The sequence below is a fragment of the Balaenoptera physalus genome (assembly GCF_965194825.1).
Source record: "Balaenoptera physalus genome assembly, chromosome: 9".
Classification (NCBI taxonomy): domain Eukaryota; kingdom Metazoa; phylum Chordata; class Mammalia; order Artiodactyla; family Balaenopteridae; genus Balaenoptera; species Balaenoptera physalus.
In genome coordinates, this window is record NC_138888.1 from 28742379 (window position 1) to 28762638 (window position 20260).

Genomic DNA, 20260 nt, shown 5'->3' on the forward strand with positions numbered 1-20260 from the left:
CTTCATTGTGGTGCGGGGGCTTCTCATTGCGGTGGCTTCTCATGTTGTGGAGTGTGGGCTCTAGGTGCGCAGGCTTCAGTAGTTGTGGCTCACAGGCTCAGTAGTTGTGGCTCACAGGCTTAGTTGCTCTGCGGCATGTGGGATCTTCCCGGACCAGGGCTCGAACCCATGTCCCCTACATTGGCACCAGGGAAGTCCCATATTTGATTTTTAATACAGGCCTCCTGGAACCAAAATGCTTATCTCAGGAGTTAAATCTATTCCACCAGTGGAGATTTCTGGCATTATATCATGTCATGAGGGAGGTGGGTTTGAATCACTCCTGTATTCCATTTGGATGCCCACCAGTCATACCACCTGGGCAGCCATATGTTCTTGCAAATGCATGAAGAGGTTGTAGAAAAGAAATCATTCATTTGGCAAACATGATTTGCCAGGCGCTATGTTGTCAGGGACTGAGGCACAAAGACCATGGGAAGGTGTGTCTGTGCCTTTAGAGAAGAGAGAGGCAAGGGGTCTGGTGATGACATGCAGAGGGCTGAGAGTGGGAGGAGAGCTGCAGTAGGTGGCAGGGGAGGGGATGGTGTTCAGGGTTGGTAGAAAGATAGACTGCAGCAAGTAGTAGCTGCCCAAGGCTGATGGACAGAGAGAGGAAAGAATCAAGAGTGACTTCTAGTTTTATCTTAGAAACCCAGTAGGTAGAATGAAGCGTACTAGGGGGTGGAGTCATAGGAGGAACCACGGTTACACAAAAGTGTGTGTGTATGAGAAAACTGAGTGTGTTGAGGGATGAGGATGGTATATTTTCAGTTTAGGGGATGAAGGACTTTGAGCCTAAAGACAGGCAAGCCTCAGGTGACCTCACTGTTACCAAGGAATACAGAACATGTTACAAGTTTTTGTTTTTTTTTTTCTTGACAAATGTAGGGTTTATTTTAAATGTCTTAAGGATAGTGTTACACCGTAATTATAAAAATTACAGAATTAACAGATTTATATTGTTTATACATCTAAATGCAGAGAACAGGGAACCATCTACACATTGTCTAAAATTAAAATGAAAAACGAATTCAACGTAGTAACCAAGAGATCACTGAAGAAATCAAAGAGGAAATAAAAAAATACCTAGAAACAAATGACAATGAAAACACGACAACCCAAAACCTATGGGATGCAGCAAAAGCAGTTCGAAGAGGGAAGTTTATAGCAATATAATCCTACCTTAAGAAACAAGAAACAACTCAAATAAACAACCTAACCTTACACCTAAAGCAATTAGAGAAAGAAGAACAAAAAAACCCCAAAGTTAGCAGAAGGAAAGAAATCATAAAGATCAGATCAGAAATAAATGAAAAAGAAATGAAGGAAACGACAGCAAAGATCAATAAAATTAAAAGCTGGTTCTTTGAGAAGATAAAAAAAACTGATAAACCATTAGCCAGACTCATCAAGAAAAAAAGGGAGAAGACTCAAATCAATAGAATTAGAAATGAAAAAGAAGTAACAACTGACACTGCAGAAATACAAAGGATCATGAGAGATTACTACAAGCAACTATATGCCAATAACATGGACAACCTGGAAGAAATGGACAAATTCTTAGAAATGCACAACATTCTGAGACTGAACCAGGAAGAAATAGAAAATATGAACAGACCAATCACAAGCACTGAAATTGAAACTGTGATTAAAAACCTTCCAACAAACAAAAGCCCAGGACCAGATGGCTTCACAGAAGAATTCTATCCAACATTTAGAGAAGAGCAAACACCTATCCTTCTCAAACTCTTCCAAAATATTGCAGAGGGAGGAACACTTCCAAACTCATTCTACGAGGCCACCATCACCCTGATACTAAAACCAGAAAAAGATGTCACAAAGAAAGAAAACAACAGGCCAATATCACTGATGAACATAGGTGCAAAAATCCTCAACAAAATACTAGCAAACAGAATCCAACAGCGTATTAAAAGGACCATACACCATGATCAAGTGGGGTTTATCCCAGGAATGCAAGGATTATTCAATATAGGCAAATCAATCAATGTGATACACCATATTAACAAATTGAAGGAGAAAAACCATATGATCATCTCAATAGATGCAGAGAAAGCTTTCGACAAAATTCAACACCCACTTATGATAAAAACCCTCCAGAAAGTAGGCATACAGGGAACTTTCCTCAACATAATAAAGGCCATATATGACAAACCCACAGCCAACATCGTCCTCAATGGTGAAAAAATGAAACCATTTCCACTAAGATCAGGAACAAGACAAGGTTGCCCACTCTCACCACTATTATTCAACATAGTTTTGGAAGTTTTAGCCACAGCAATCAGAGAAGAAAAAGAAATAAAAGGAATCCAAATTGGAAAAGAAGAAATAAAGCTGTCACTGTTTGCAGATGACATGATACTATACACAGAGAATCCTAAAGATGCTACCAGAAAACTACTAGAGCTAATCAATGAATTTGGTAAAGTAGCAGGATACAAAATTAATGCACAGAAATCTCTTGCATTCCTATACACTAATGATGAAAAACCTGTAAGTGAAATTAAGAAAACACTCCCATTTACCATTGCAAAAAGAATAAAATACCTAGGAATAAACCTACCTAAGGAGACAAAAGACCTGTATGCAGAAAACTATAAGACACTGATGAAAGAAATTAAAGATGATACAAATAGCTGGAGAGATATACTGTGTTCTTGGATTAGAAGAATCAACATTGTGAAAATGACTATACTACCCAAAGCAAGATACAGATTCAATGCAATCCCTATCAAACTACCACTGGCTTTTTCACAGAACTAGAACAAAAAAATTCACAATCTGTATGGAAACACGAAAGACCCCAAATAGCCAAAGCAATCTTGAGAAAGAAAAATGGAGCTGGAGGAATCAGGCTCCCTGACTTCAGACTATACTACAAAGCTACAGCAATCAAGACAGAATGGTACTGGCACAAAAACAGAAATATAGATCAATGGAACAGGACAGAAAGCCCAGAGATAAAACCACGCACATTTGGTCACCTTATCTTTGATAAAAGAGTTAAGAATATACAGTGGAGAAAAGACATCCTCTTCAATAAGTGGTGCTGGGAAAACTGGACAGCTACATGTAAAAGAATGAAATTAGAACACTCCCTAACACCATACACAAAAATAAACTCAAAATGGATTAAAGGCCTAAATGTAAGGCCAGACACTATCAAACTCTTAGAGGAAAACATAGGCAGAACACTCTATGACATAAATCACAGCAAGATCCTTTTTGACTCATCTCCTAGAGAAACGGAAATAAAATAATTTTTTTTGTTTATTTACAAATAATTGTAAATAAACAAATGGGACCTAATGAAACTTAAAAGCTTTTGCACAGCAAAGGAAACCATAAAGAAGACGAAAAGACAACCCTTAGAATGGGAGAAAATACTTGCAAATGAAGCAACTGACAAAGGATTAATCTCCAAAATTTACAAGCAGCTCATGCAGCTCAATATCAAAAAAATGAACAACCCAATCCAAAAATGGGCAGAAGACCTAAACAGACATTTCTCCAAAGAAGATATACAGATTGCCAACAAACACATGAAAGAATGCTCAACATCATTAATCACTAGAGAAATGCAAATCAGAACTACAATAAGATATCATCTCACACTGGTCAGAATGGCCATCATCAAAAAATCTACAAACAATAAATGCTGGTGAGGGTGTGGAGAAAAGGGAACCCTCTTGCACTGTTGGTGGGAATGTAAATTGATACAGCCACTATGGAGAACAGTATGGAGGTTCCTTAAAAAACTAAAAATAGAACTACCATACGACCCAGCAACCCCACTACTGGGCATATACCCTGAGAAAATCATAATTCAAAAAGAGTCATGTACCAAAATGTTCATTGCAGCTCTATTTACAATAGCCAGGACATGGAAGTAACCTAAGTGTCCATCAACAGATGAATGGATAAAGAAGATGTGGCACATATATACAATGGAATATTACTCAGCCATAAAAAGAAACGAAATTGAGTTATTTGTAGTGAGGTGGATGGACCTAGAGTCTGTCATACAGAGTGAAGTAAGCCAGAAAGAGAAAAACAAATACCATATGCTAACACATATATATGGAATCTAAAAAAAAAAATAATGGTCATGAAGAACCTAGGGGCAAGACGGGAATAAAGACACAGACCTACTAGAGAATGGATTTGAGGGTACGGGGAGGGGGAACGGTAAGCTGGGACAAAGTGAGAGAGTGGCATGGACATATATACACTACCAAACGTAAAATAGATAGCTATTGGGAAGCAGCTGCATAGCACAGGGAGATAAGCTCAGTGCTTTGTGACCACCTAGAGGGGTGGGATAGGGAGGGTGGGAGGGAAGGAGACACAAGAGGGAAGAGATATGGGGACGTATGTATATGTATAACTGATTCACTTTGTTATAAAGCAGAAACTAACACATCATTGTAAAGCAATTATACTCCAATAAAGATGTTAAAGAAAAAAAACAAAAAAAAAACAAAAAAAAAACAAATTCAAGCTTGAAGGATGAGGTCATTTGACTAATTTTAAAATGCAAACACGAAGACCTCTTGAACCATACACATTTGTTCAAACTGCACTCATGATGGAAAACACAAAAAGTGCAGTATTTCCGAAAAACCACAGGCATATTGGCCATAATAATTTTCTGTTATAATAATTGTTCCTGTCTTTGGAGAACTTTCATTTTTTTTAAAAGACAAGTAGCTTAAGAATGTTTTCAGGTGCTACAATTTGTGACAATCAAAACAGTCTTCTAATGGGTCCACAGCGTTCAGAGATTCAAGCTCAAGGCTATTTGGGGTTTGGCATGTTAAACAGTAATAGAAACGAAATCTGGTTTAGAAGCAACTGTGACTGTTTTCAGAATTTGCAATCCCTTCAAATATTGCATGATATATACAACTGGGAAACCACCTTCTGTTGGCACTGTACTTGCTTCACCAGTGCATTTTTATCCTACAGCCACTAAAACAGCACAGTAGGCAAATATACAGAAAACTGAAAACAAAGAAAAACAAAGAACACAGAAAAACCTAAGTATCTTTAACATGCAACTTAGTTAGTTACACTGAACATTCTACTTAGAGTAACATGCAAAAAAGGATGGTCTGCTTTTAAGGTTTTCCTCTGAAGATTTTTGGGCACGCAGACATCACACACAGGCACGCATACACACGACACAATAATACTATAGCAGGTCAATGAGAAAGGCCAATACATTTTATACAGAGATTCATGTCACGTTAAGTCCCACGATGATAATGTTGGAAATTCACGTTGGATTCCTAGAACAAGGAACCAACATTCAGATACCAGGAAAAGGCAAGCCATGCACGGCGATCTGAAACACGAGCCTAAACGAAGCCTGAAATACTCGGCTGCGGAGCAGAGTTAGTCACCGTGTCAGGAAGTGTGGTTTCATCCACTGAAAGAATAAAGGATGGGATAAAATGGAAAAACAACGACCCCCCTTCCCCTTCCTTTACCCTAAAGGCAATAAATGGAACAAAGATTAAAATAATGATGATAATGATCACATGTCACCTTTGTCTAGAGATTGGCAGGTCATGTGGTATTAAAGTTGCTAAAGATACTTGCAGAAAAACCACAGTGCAAGTCATTAAGTAATGCTAGAAATGTTCCAACTGACCCAACCTTCTGGATACTTCTAGAGAACTTTATTTTTCATCCCGAAGTCACTGTACGGTGTTTTCCTAGTGCACGCAGGACACACACGTGTCTGCTTGGGCTTGTGGAGCCAGGCTCAGCCTTGAGGTTCACATGCAGGGACTCTTACAAGAGCAACCAGGAAAACAGGTGACAGATGTGCAGCATGACCTTGTTCAAGCCGGGGAGGAGCGTCTCAGACCTGGGTACTCACTTCCTGGAGAAGCTCGGCCCTGGCCGAACCTCTGGAGGCTCTGGGCACACTGCAGAAAACGGAGGGCTGTATTTATGGGGTGTGACGGGTTACCAGCCAACAGCTCAAGGCACAGCCTTCCTGAAGGTGGAAATGGGCATCACATGAACCACTCACAGCCAGGCCTTGTAAGTACAGAATCTCTAACGTTAAGTACAGCCACGATGGAGGTTGCGGGGACCTCTGGTGTTTGAGGGCGTAGGCATTTAACCTTCCACCCAAATTTCAGGTCAGATTTCCAGTCTCCACAAGAGACTGGTTCCACATACTGCCTTTCTCCTAGCTTTCAAAACGCAGGGGCTCATCCAAAACAAAGTGACAGATGGCCATTTCACTGCTACACCAACCACTTCTGCAGTTCTATTTTGGTTAAAACAACCTTGCAGGGATAAACCACAAAAGGAGTCTGTGGCTGGGGGCTGCTATCAGTCACATTCACAAGCCAACGCAGGTGACTGACCCTGACGTAGCAGGGTCCACTCAGTGGGATGGGTCCACGTCAACAGCACACTGGCTGCAAGAAGATGCAGCACCACAAAAGGTGTCAGGGGATTTCAGCTGTTATTTGTCCAGACATTCTTTGTGGGGAAAAGCCGGGGAGAAAAAGCCTTCTGACCATAATCATACTATCAGTAAAATCAGAATAAAAATAAAAGTGTCCCAGAGGACTTGTTAGAAAGCAACAAAGCCATTCTTAAACTTACATTGCTAATATTTATGTTCTCCCAGGAACTTACTACATACACACAAACCACTGATACACTATTGTCTTTTAAATCGTGTACTAAAATCCAAATTACTGGTTTGTACAAATAATGGACCAAAAGTACTGCCCAAAACACACTTGCATTACACTGTGTGGACCTGGGCTTTGACAAAAAAAAAAAGTATTTATGATAAAAATTGTAAACAAAAATTTTACAAAGCTTAGAATCAAAGTCAACATTTTGCTCAGATTTCTAACTGTTTGGTAAAGTTCTAACATGGGTCATTAATGGTTCATGAGTGATTCTTGTTTGGACTTTCCAACTGAAAAGGTGCTTTGCACTTCTGACTTTTAAAACAAGCTGAATGTCCCGATGTGCTTTCTGTGCCCAAATTTAATTTTCGACAAACAACAGTAATATACCAAATATGATTGACTTGGGTCAGCACTCCTGCTGAACTGGAGAAAATTATTTAACCCCCGTCCCAATCCACAAAGAAAGGACTGCCAATGAAGTGTGTGTGTATCTGTGTGTGTGTGCATATATATAATACATGTATACCCACAGATATAGATAGATAGGTGTATGTGCGTTTATATATATATATATATATATATATATATATATATATATATATCCAAAAAGGCAAAAACAAAAGTATCAAACTATGCTTGCATTGTGGCAGTAGAATAAGAGAATGTTAAGAGTGAAGGGGAAAATTGATAAAATCTATTACAGTTTTAAATGACTCTGATACTAGTTTAACTTTTTTTTTGCCAAACTTGCCTGTAACTCCCCTCCAAACAGACTCCTTTTAAGAGGAAGGAGCTCCTTACACAAATGTTTTGTGTTCACATATACCTATACTCTTCAGAACAAAACCAGTCCTGCTGGCAAACTGTGGGTTCGCAGGGACATTTAAGCTCTCATTAAAATGGAAAGCAATCAAATCTTTACGTCTATAAACTGCACATTTAATATATTTACATAAATTTGGCAAAGTTCGTGATGACATCTAGAATGTTTTCACCAAATCATAGACGTAAATATGGAAATCATCATCAAATTTGATGAAACAGACAGACGGTTTGGTCTCTACTTGATGGATGACCATGCCAGTCCTTTTATAGCCATCTTCTTTGGCATATTCCACTTGTTTGCCTACGAGGCTGTCCCAGACTTCTCCTGGTTTCCTTTCTGCTGGAGATGAATCAATTGAATCAGGAATAATGTGAAGGTCACCTTCTTTATAATCATCTAAGAGCTGGTACATGTACAAGACAGGATCTTTCTCATAGGTGATGTAAAACCACGTGTTCATGATGGGGACGCGTGCTAGGACCATTCCCCTCCACTCCTCTTTAGAGCCATCCTGGGTCTCAAACATGTGCTTCACTGCTTTGCCAATCATTGTGTCGGCTAGGTGTGCATCATTGATTTGAGATGTTGCAACTCTATCAGGGAGGATTTCAAGTGCACAAATTCTTTCATCTTTATTAAGTTCTAGTCCATAAACACAGTCAAATCCATCGTATTTTATAAGATACAAAGAAGGATTTACAAGCACCTGGTCCAGAACGGTTCCTTTCCACTTGGTGACAGGGCTGTTCCCCTCTTTCCACCCATGCCGAATCCTGCAGCCTATGATGCTCCGCGGGGGCTGGGAAACAGGTGTGCGGGGCCCTACACTGCTCCGATGTTTTCTGTGGGACGTCCTTTTCTTCATCTTGCTTGCAGATACACCAGCATGGCCTGCATCAGCTCTGGACCGCTGGCCAGCTGTCTTCCTGAATGGAGTCTTCATTGATCTGTATTTACGTGACCAGCAGAACTGCTGGACCGGGATGAACGTTCAGGATTCTCCAATTTGAAACTTTTCCCGGAATTTCAATGTTTTTATTAATCCATCATCCAAGTGCCTCTTTTACAAGTTCAGCAAAAATTTGAAATCATAAGGACTTTGCGGCAAGGCCACGAAGGCCAACGTCCCCGGGGCCGCAGAGGCCAACGTCCGCTGGGCCACGAGCCCCGCAGTCCAGCGGCGCGCTCCCGCCCGGGCTACCCGGCAGGAGGGCGTCGCCCCGCCCACTCTGGGCCCTGCCCACTCTGCGTCCCGCGGCGGCCGCCCCGCCCCCGGCCCCACGGCGGACGCACGCTGCGTCCCCTCGCTACGCCGGCCTCTGCTGACTGGACACCGGAATCGTTATCATCGTCGCAAAATTTCATTTATTAAAAGGGTATGCTTGGTTTTCTCTTCCCCCTCTAAGAGGTCAAATATGCACAGTTCTTGCATTGCAAGCTCTTATGATTAAGGAAAACTGTACAGATGAGGATCATGGGACAAATGGGCACATGCGGAGCCCAAACACTGAGTAACAGGAAACAGGAGAGGTCGGTGGGGGGAGCTTTCCTCTGCCCTCGACACAGCCACCACTGGTCCCGGGATCAAAATGAGGTCAGTGGCTAGAAAATGATGTCACTTGCTTTGTCCTCGACAAACATTTGCAAACAAAACTTTTTAGCGGACACTTAAGGTCATTTGGGAGGTGAGAGAACTGTGCTTGAAGATGTTTGCAGTACCGTCAACGCTTCCTTCTGGCTCGATTCGACCTTCTCTGTGCCCTGTATGTAGAAGCCATAAACTTCTTGATAGTCTACTAGTATTATGCCTCAAAAAAAAAAAAAAAAAAAGAAAAAGAAAAAGCAGGAAAATTGAGTACTTGGTGTGCCCCAAATGACTGTGTCTTTGGCTTTGGGCACCGGAGAAGTGGGAGTTTTTTAGCTGTTCTGTAATACTCGTGATATGAAGCACATTACACATGAATCAGAGTGATAAGAATCTTCCAGAAACTCGTTCTGAGACTTCTTAATGATGATAAAGAAGCCAAAGTAAGATGCCCAGGGTCCTGCTCCATTTTCAGAGTCCATAACTTTGAAGAAAGAATAACATATTACTTGGAAGGAATTTATAATAACCATGAGTATTTATAGTTGAATCACATTTAGGAACATGCCATGCCTTTCAAGCTACTCCATGAAAAGAGTTCAGTGACTTCATAAGTTTGGGAAACCAACCCTCAATACTTTCTTTTCCTTACGGAGCATCATTGACATCTGAAGGGTTCTGGGAACTTCTGCAGTAAAGAACTCCTGGGAGACTTCAAGCTAAACAAACAAACAAAAAAATGTCTAATGGTGAGTATTTCAGTTATCTTCTGTGTGTGTGCACTTGATAATCTTTCTCTTCTATCTCCTCTACAAAACGTTTAGTAAAACTTTGAGGTGAAGAGGGTGAGTTCACGTTTTGGGTGAATGTGAAGAGTTGCTGGGGGTCTGGCAAAAGGAAAGGCTGGCTTTGGGGGACAGCTGACATATGGGTTTCATGGACAATGCAGAGTGAAAAGTGGGGTAAATCGAGGTGCTGTGGGATTTCGGAGGAGGGCGTGCAAGGCAGGTATGAGGAGGTCAGAGAAGGCTTCCTAGATGTGATGGCTGAATTGAAACTTGAAGGGTGAATGGGAGTGATCCAAGTGTTCCAGTTATCATTGCTCTGTAACAAATTACCTCCAAACTTAAAGTCTTAAAACAACCATTTCATTTTGCTCACAATTGGGAGGGTCAGGAAATAGGGAGAGTCGTGGTTGGGCATTTCTCACTTGGAGTCTCACGTGTGTTTACAGCCAGGTGACGACTGGGCTGTCATCTGAGGGCTAGTGCATTAGTTTTCTAGGGCTGCTGTAACAAAGTAGCACAAACTGGGTGCTTTAAAACAACAGAGATGTATTTCTCACAGATGTGGAGGCTAGAGGTCCAAAATCAAGGTATCAGCAGGGCCATGCTCGTTCTGAAGACTCTAAGGGTGGATCATTCCTGGCTTCTTCCTAGCTTCTGGTGGTTGCCAGCAATCTTTGCCTTATAGATGGATCCGCTCAGTCTCTGCCATCGTTGTCACATGGCCTTTTCCCTGTCTCTTCTCAGGATCATCTTCTCCTTGTGTGTGTCACTGTGTCCAAATTTACCTCTTCTAGTAAAGACACCAGTCATTAGGTTAGGGACCACTCTAGTCCAGTATGACTTCGTTTGAACTTGGCTATGTCTGCAAAGACCGTCTTTCCAAATAAGGTCACATTCACAAGTTCTAAAGGTTAGGACTTGACATTCCTTTTTGGGGGACACAGTTCAACCCATAGTAGCTAGTTGGGGGAGGGTGGTGAATGTCTAAGATGTCTCACTCACATGGCTGGCTGTTGAGGCTGGTTGTCAGCTAGGAGCTTCATGGCCTTTTCTGGCCTTGCCTCAGAAATCGTATACCATCACTTCTGTCATACTCTGTTGGTTGAAACAGTCACAAGCTGTGGACCACACCTCCCAATGGAAGGATTGTGAAAGAATTTTCAGGTGTGTTTGACACTTGCCACACTAAGCAGAAGGGAATGGTGACAGAACTGGTGCTGGTGAGAAACAAAACTGAAGGTCTATGAAAAGGCCAGGTCAAGGACACTTTGCAATTTGTGTGCGATTGTTTCCAAAGTGTTTGCTCAAAGGCTAATTACTATGAAACTCTAAAGAGAATACACAGAAAATGAGATGGGCGTGCAATTTTCTGTAAAGATACAATTAAACTCAGGAAAAATAACTCCTCCCTCCCTCTTCTCTCTTTATTCTTTTTTTCCCTCCCTTCCACCTTTCTTTTTCTTCTACTTCCCCAAGCATGTAGTAGAAGCATTAACATTTACATTTCATAATACAGAATTAAGTTTAGGGACTACATGTGTATGCAGCCATGATCCCTTACTTACAATACAAATAGTATCTTAATTCATGAATTCGTAAATTGACATTCTCTAATATGTATTATAGCACCAAACAAACATGCATGTTTTAGAGTTAGGACAATCTAATCATGGACTAGTTTTGTTGCTTCAGTTTAAATAACAAAGCTATATGGAAAAATCTAAGAAGGATATATACATCAAATATTAAAAGTAGTAAGCTGAAGGTGATAGTGTTCTGGAGTGCTTTTTGTTTACTTTTTTATACTCTTCTATAGTTTCCAAAATCACCTCAATAGACACATATCACTTTTAGAAAATAAACTATTAAAATGTAATGACTCTAATTTTGCTTAAGTTTTTTGCTTAAAAATTAGAGGCAATATATTCTTTATTTTAAATTTTATTGGCTGATTCTTTGGTAGTTTTCCATTGCATCTTTTTTTTTAAATTAATTAATTAATTTTGGCTGTACTGGGTCTTCGTTGCTGTGTGCAGGCTTTCTCTAGTAGTGGCGAGCGGGGGCTACTCTTCATTGCAGTGTGCGGGCTTCTCCTTGCAGTGGCTTCTCTTGTTGCGGAGCACGGGCTCTAGGCACGCTGGCTTCAGTAGTTGTGGCACGTGGGCTCAGTAGTTGTGGCTCACAGGCTCTAGAGCGCAGGCTCAGTAGTTGTGGCGCACGGGCTTAGTTGCTCCGCGGCATGTGGGATCTTCCCAGATCAGGGATCGAACCCGTGTTCCCTGCATTGGCAGGTGGATTCTTAACCACTATACCACCAGGGAAGTCCCAAGAGACAATATATTCTTTTTCAACAACTTAAAAGTTAAAACTTTCTTTAATGCCTTGGTATAAATGGAGGCAAATTATTTAATTTCAAATAGAACATGGAAGGTGGTCTGGACAGCTACTTTATAGCATCTTCAGGGAAAGCCTCTTGGAAGAAATGACATTTTTGCTGAGTCCTAAAGAAAAAGAAGCCAGTCAATGAAGAGCTGAGCCAGAGCATTCCAAGCAGAGGAAACAGCAAGTTCAAAGGCCCTAGGGTTGCAAATGTGCCCAGCTTGTGTGAGGAACAGTTTCTGTGGCCAAAAGCATAGTCAGTGTTGGGAGAGCATCTGAGATAAGGATGGAAAGTAGAAGGTGCAAGATGACCTAGTTTCTCTAAGGCAGGGGTTGGCAGACGACTTCTGTGAAGGGCCACTTGAAAGTACAAAGTATGGAGTGAAAGAAAGGAACTGAGGAATGATGCATTTTGAGTGCCCTTTGAGTTAAGGGAAGACTAGAGCAAAATGTCCTTCCTTGAGGAAACTATGGCGTGGGTGATACCGGGGAAAAGAAAGAAATATTCACTGTTATGAGCTGAATTGTGTCCCTGCCTCTCCCAAATTCATATGTTGAAGTCCGAGTCCTCTCAGAATGTGACTGTATTGGAGATAGGGTCTTTAAAGAGGTAGTTAAAGTTCTTTCATTAGGGTGGGCCCTAATCCAGTATGACTGGTGTCTTTGTAAGAGGGGGATTAGGACACAGACAGGTACAAAGGGAAGACCACGTGAAGACACAGGGAGAAGAGCCTTTTGCAAGCCATGGAAAGAGGCCTCAGAAGAGACCAACTCTGCCGACACCTTAATTTTAGATTTCTAGCCTTCAGAACTGTCAGGGAAAAAATTCCTATTAAACTCATCCAGTGTGTCGTATTTTGTTACATTGATCCTAACAAACAAATACCCTGACCAAAGGCATGAGTGGAAGTGTTGCTTACTATGTAGAGATTCTTTGGGCCGGCATCGGTTGTTGTTACAATTTTACTGAGTGTTATTAGGGCTAGGACATTGTAAGAACTTTTCTGACTTTAAAGTGCGTTTTCTTTATCCCCAGGCCTGTAAGGAGAAGGTGAAAGCTGGAGTGTCTGTTCAGTAAGTGCTGCGGAGTGCTGAACTCAAGAAACTATCCTGAACTCGTTCACGCTGAGCGATTCAGTCGTCTGGCTTAATTGTCCATTTGTCAGGCTCTGCAGAATTGCTGGAGTGACACTGCTGTTCTGTGTCAAAAGCAAGGTACGTCTTAGCTTCATTTCACCGTTAAAGTTGATGCCGGAGTACATTTACACAATCCTTTTATTCTGCACTTTTAAGGCTCTTCTAAGTAAAATATGAAAAATGCTTTACAACTTGAATTCTGTTGGAAATTATAGCTGCAGCAGGCTTACCTCCTCCAGATCCCTTCTTTCTCTCTCAAAGCCCTTCTTTTCATAGGATTAAAAACCAACCTTTTAATTTTTTTCAAAACCTGTGACTACAGAGCTAAGTGATTCAGTTCCCGACTTGTTCTTGGGGCTGCGTGGAGGTAGCAGAAGGAATGCAGAACGAGGGAAAGGAGAGCCGAGAAGCCTGGGTGGGTTATTCACCTATGCCTCTGTTCCCCAGCTCCGTCCTCTGCCCTACATTGTTCCCTGGGAGCTGACCTCAATGAACTATATCCCCCAAGCTCTTTCCCTCTGCTTTCTGGTTTGTCTGGCCAATGGGAGACACTAGCAGGGAGGGAGGGAAGCAGAGAGAGAGGTCTAGGTATTTATCCACCCCGCCTCTGCATGCCTTGTTATAGTTCTGGAAGTTTCTCTGCCTGTAGCTAGAGCTCCTGTTGATTGGCTCCAGGAAGAGCATTTCCTCCCATTTTCCCTTCAGACCTAGGAGTAGTAACGGCTCCCATCTCTTCAGTTGCTAGTTCCTGGGTGCTTCACCATTCCTTGTTACTTTCTTCAACTCTGCCCAGCCCTCTGCAAATAGTTTTTTCATTACATTGTTCTCAGTTAAGCCTTTAAGTATGCCAGTGCTAAGACCCTGACTGATACAGACTCACGGATCAGAGGACATTTGCTTTCTTATATTAGATATTTAAAGCAGTATCGTTTATTCTGGCAAACTTTGGTATCCTTTTTTCTTCTGCACACTTTATTGAGAGGGCATAGGTCCCCCTTGAAATGAACTCTTGTTCCTTTTTAGTCATTCATGTATGTGCATTCTTGTGGTTTTCACCAGGCCAGACTAGGAAGCAATGGGGATGAAGTTCCCTGTGTTAAGTAATAACAGATGTATATATACCTAGTAGTGTGCTGGTAAACATTTAAAAACCAGCTCTATCGGTGGGGGGAACTCTGATGCCTGGATTTGTGGCATTTGCCATTTTCTGTGTAAATGTTTCCTCCAGGGCCAATTTCAAACCACCAGTGTGACATCGTTGAACATAAATTGGGAGGAGATGCCACCTAACTTTCAGCTCTTGCAAGCTGGTAGAAGCCAGCTCCAGCACCTCACTGTTTATGTCCAGCTATAGGCAGATTGGGATGAACACATTTATATTACAGCCGGAATTTAATAGGTTAAAACGTTACATTAAAGTAGTTTGTTGGGAAAGTCATTGTGAGTCAAAATGGAGGTATTTATTAGTTAGCAGGTGAACAGAAATTGGAAGCACAGGTGTGTTTGTGTTCTCAGTGGAGGGTACAAATGCTATTCAAGCGTTCCAGGTTTCAAATGTAAATTGAAGGCAGCCTCTTGATTCTAGGATCCTGGTACATTGTCACGGTCTCTAAACTATTGAATGTGCTGGTTTATTATTGCAAATCAAGCTTCACTTATAGCTGGAGGGTTTACTTTTCTCCTTTCTCAAATCAGTTTTATGTTTAATTAGCAACGTGAGGTGGGAGGGTGAAAAATTATCTGAAGATGATAGAACAACCAACATGGTTTCATTTGACGTTCTCTGAATATATACTGGAAATGTGACCAAAGTTATGTAACCAAATCTTGGAATCCAGAGCCCAGGAGACGGCCCTTAAAGCTTAAAAGAACAACTTTAAATGGAGCACTAGATAGAAGTAGAAAATAGCAGGTATTAAAGCGACAGTGCTTATAAGCCCCTAACATGGGCCATGACGAAAATATAAATAGGTTCCAAAAGTGTTCAGAAAAATTCTGGAATGAAAGGAGTACCAAAAGTTATTATAGAAAACTAATTACATTTCAAGTTAAGACCAAACCTCTTGAAGTGAAATAAGTGCCAGCCATGATCCCCTGCATGTTATAACATTAAGTGAAACTATCAAAAATCCAGTGAAGGACTGGATCGAACATTGGGAATTTATTCTGATATGTGTATGCAAATTGAGTTTCTGCAGTTACATGCTATTTTAGATCCTTTGTTAGACGTTGGTGTTGTCTAATAAAGGGTGGGGCGCTAGGAATAGCCAGCCCTCTGTGTAGCAGTACGGAAGTGCATTGTCTATAGAGAAGTGACTACAGGTTAGTCTGCTTTTTATCACCACCATGTGCTAGTAATTCTAAAGGATGTCAGTGATGAATCTCAAAACAATCCGTTTTTGGTTTAAGTTCCAATTTTTATAGTTACTACTAAGTTTTAATAATATATACATATTAGCTCCAAATTTGCATGTATTGTCACTTGTCCTTTAATAGACATTGTATTCTACAAAGAAGTCAGTGTGGAGAATTCCTAGCTATCTTGTTGGCTCTAACACATGTGAATTTAGCTACAGATGCTTGTTTCTAGGGTAAGTTCATAACAATTTGGAGTTGTTTTAGCTGGCTTCGACAAAGTTCAAGCCCCCAGTTCCTAGCACGCTACATACTCCTGCATTTAAGCAGTAGATTTGATGTAAACAATGATAGTATAGAGATTATAAAGAGGAAAGAACAGAATGAGTTATTTCAATTCCTCTTTCTCATTTTGTTTTCATTTGTGTTTAAATTAGAAACAGTGAAGCAACACCAGCTACAGGGTGTAATATTTTTGTTTGATTAGTACAAATTTAATTCCTGCAGGATAGAGTTTTCTGAATTTGCCTAATATCTTTAATATTGAATTTTATTCTTTTAAAAATTGTTAATTATTTTAAAACTGAAAGAAGAAAATGAAGAAAAGAAAGCATTACATTAATGATATGATTTAGAAGTCAACTAAATTTTAACTTTTGTGGACGTTTCAGCTTTATTAAAATCGCTTATTAATTTTATTGGCATGATATATAAAATTCAATAAGAGAAAATGTTAACTCTCTGCATTTACTTTCTATTATTATTATTTATTTTATTTCATATTTGTACTAAAGGTAGTTTTATCTCCAAAAAGGAGGAGAGTGAAAAATGCTGTGTTCCATGTGTTAAATACACTAGGTATGTACGCTAGGTAAATATGAGACTTGTATAAGTGATATAATTGTCCTCTATCGTGCTTGCCTTGTTACTGTAATGTTTTACACATTCTTTTAAAGGAAATCATCCATAGTAAACATTAAGATCCTATTCTAAAGGAAGCCAAGTATAATAGATTCCAGTGACACAGGCATAGAGATGATATCTGTTCCCAGGAGTCTGTGAAAGAGGAGCCCCAAGCACGTTGCTCCCTCACACAGTGGTCACCACGGACTCAGAGGCTGAATGTCCCTGGAAAATTGTAAACCCAATGCTGTGTAGTCAGAGGCTAAGAGAAAAAGAAGCAGATGAAAACGTCCTTGTAGGCCAACTGCTGTGTGCATGAGTGTACACATGCATACACACATGCACACACACAATCATGCTTTGGTAAGACAGCATCTTTTCCTCCTTTGACAGTACTGTCATCCAGTATGACCTCAGCCCATCTGTAATTCACAAATGAGTGATATCAGGAATCAAAATGTCTCATCACCAGAACTGCTGATTAAACTGCAATCCATTGTTTCCTGCAAAATATCATACCTGGAGATGGAATTCATCCTCGGAATTTCTTACCAGAAACCAATAAAACCATTGCACTATCATATTTTAAATGTGCCTACTCAATCTGCTATCTTATATTTTTTAATGAAAATCACCTTTCATGTTCTAGGTGAGGGCAGGCAGCTGTACAACTGTGTTCAGTTACTGGAAAATTGCTTGTTGTGCTAAAAAGCATTTTTCATAACAAAAAATTGCATATTAAGAAAAGTTTACGATCAAGACTTTTGTTTAAAAAAAATTTTTTTTTTTGGCTGCACCGCAGTTCATGGGATTTTAGTTCCCCAACCAGGGATGGAACCCAGAGCCCCAGCTGTGAGATAGCTGAGCCCTAACCATTGGACCGCCAGGGAATTCCCTAAATTTTTTTATTTGTCCTTTCTTTTGAAGGACATTTGTTTCTAGGACAGTATGTTGAATTCCTGGTGCTAGTTGAGGCAGGTTCTCCTGAGTCCCTAACTTAACATGCTTTAATTTAATCACACATGTAATCTATGCTATTTCTTCGTAAAAATTAAACCTGTCAGAGGTTGGCAACATCTTTTGCATCATGGAGCTTATGAAAAAAATGAACTGCTTGGTGTGTAAGATTATTTTTTAAAGCAGGGGTGAGAGACAGGAGCATTTCTCACAAGTTTCAGGGAATACAGTCTCCGTTTCCCTAGTTTCTTTCTTAAGCAATCTCTGAATGTAAACTTGGAAGTTCAGGACTAAACTAAGTAATTTTTTTAAAAATATAGTATAAAAAGAAGTATCCAACGTCAAACCACTTGGTCCCAAGTACATTTGTCATTTTGATCTGATCAAATATGCATTCCTGGTTCCAAGTTAGTTCCTTTATGTCTTTTATAGCTACTGATGATAATGGGGTAGGAAATTGCTCAGGTATTGGAACGACCTGATATACTGGTTCAAGTAAGACTGATCACTGATCTGACTGTCTTGAATAGGTTGGTGTCTGTGGTGGGATAATAAACTTGAGAATCAACCTGGATATTCTTTGCTTCTTCTTTCAACCATACCCCAGCTGCGCTGGGAGACTTGGGGAATTTGTCAGGACTGTACTTGAGAACAAAGACAGCAAGTTCTTAATCTTCTAAACTTAAATGCTACAGGTCCAAGTGCAAGATATAGAAAGATATCTGAAGTAGACTCTTGTGTTGACTTTCCAGAGTTGTTTCTTTTCCCCTGTCTCCTCAGACAGTAGAAATGCGTCCTAAGCTGGGGTGGGAGTGAGAAGAGAGTTTGGAATTGAAAAGGTGGGGTGGGAATTGGCATACTATGGAATACTCTTTTCTATTGGGGTTCTGAAAATCAAGCAGATCTGTTCTGGTTGAATCCTGGGCACCGCAGACCTTCTGGGGAACTCCCCCCCTGCCCTCACGAAGCGGCTGCCATCTGTAGAGCTGGTGGCAGGGGGATTCTAAGTTGGAGAAGCTACTAGGGTTCCTGGAGACCCAGAGTGGGTGGGAAGACATTTGGAAGTTTCTGGGTAGCGCCATAGAAGTGAACGAAAGCACAGCTCCAACCCAAGTTCTTGATCCTTGTATTTTAAAGTTGACATAATAAGTGATAGAATTGTGATCAAACTTCTGTCTTCTGCTTCATTCTCCAGGGCTTATCAGTACATGTGAACTTACAGTGCCTCTCTGAGAGAATTTACTAGCACAAATGACGGAGAAATAGAAAATAGAAAAATAGAATATGTTTATTTTTGACTCATTGAGCACACAGTGTCAGGAGATTGCTATCTATTTATCATAGATATGTCATTGTTATCTGACGAACTTGTGGAAAGTTCATAGTGTTTTGGGGCTGTTACCATACAATTTTGTCAGTGTATAAAAAATGACAAGTTTAAAACTCTCCTTTTCAAGTTGTATAAGAGTGAAACCTAAAATATTCTATGTAATTTATAGCTTTAATAATTCCAAATGGGAAGTTTTTTGCCTTTTGTGATTCATTGTTTTCCACACATATAATAATCTAAATTAGCAGTGTCCAATGGAGCTTTCTGCATTGATGGAGGTGTTTTATAGCTACGTTGTCCAGTTTAGTAACCACTAGCCACATGTCACTATTAAGCACTTGAAATGTGGCTAGTGAGACTGAATTTTTAATTTAATTAAATTTTAATTTAAATAGCCACATGTGGCTAGCGTCTACCACAGTTGGACAGTGCAGATCTAAACTCTTTATTTTTCCTCCGAAGTCTATGTAGAAAATAATTCATGAAATATCTGTAACAGGAATAAAATCTGCATAACTTTTATATAACATGTACTGTCTCCATCACTAGTAAACACTGGCTTTCTCCTGGCTTTATTGGTTATCATTTTATATACAAATGCTCTGCCTTCCCAACAATCTATGCATTCCTTGAGGGAAGCTATTGTGAATTGTATTTTTTGCACTCTTTAAGCATCTACCATAGTGTGCATATGTGTACGTGTAGCCAGTAGTAGGCATTGATAAATGTTGTTTGAATCATAATCTAACTATAAAGTAATGACACCGATTTTATAAATACACACACACATATACTTAATCCTCGTTATTTGCAGATTCCGTATTTACGAACTCACCCACTTGCTAAAGTTTATTTGTAGTCCCCAAATCAACACTCCCAGTGCTTTCACTGTCATTTACGGACATGGACAGAATGGTGACGAATTTGAGTTGCCCATCGTGCACATTGAGAATGAACAAGCCTAAACCTGCCTTCTAGTTTCAGCTCTCACGCTACATACAAGGGTCTTTTGCTTGGTGTATTTAGTGCTGTGTTTTTCATGTTTTTGTGCTTTTTGTTGGTGATTTCACTGTTTAAAAGAGCCCCCAAGCTTAGTGCTGAAGTGTTTAGTCCTCAGTGTTTTAAAGCGCAAGAAGGCTGATGTGCCTTACAGAGAAAATTCCTGCATCAGATAAACTTTGTGCAGTTGTGAGTTGTAGTGCTGTCGGCTGTGAGTTCAGTGTTAATGAGTCAACATAAAGATGCCCATTTAAAGGCATCTTTAAATAGATGCAC

The 20260-nt window shown here is 40.3% G+C and overlaps 1 long non-coding RNA gene and 1 pseudogene across 2 annotated transcripts in view; both read right to left on the reverse strand.

The window, feature by feature from the left end:
- The window catches only part of LOC309667007, a 361110-nt gene that overhangs the window by 119211 nt on the left and 221639 nt on the right, over positions 1-20260 (reverse strand). The window lies entirely within an intron of this gene.
- On the reverse strand, positions 7291-13344 carry LOC309666852 (spindlin-1 pseudogene; annotated as a pseudogene). Its single transcript has one exon. The product of its transcript is annotated as a spindlin-1 pseudogene (transcript).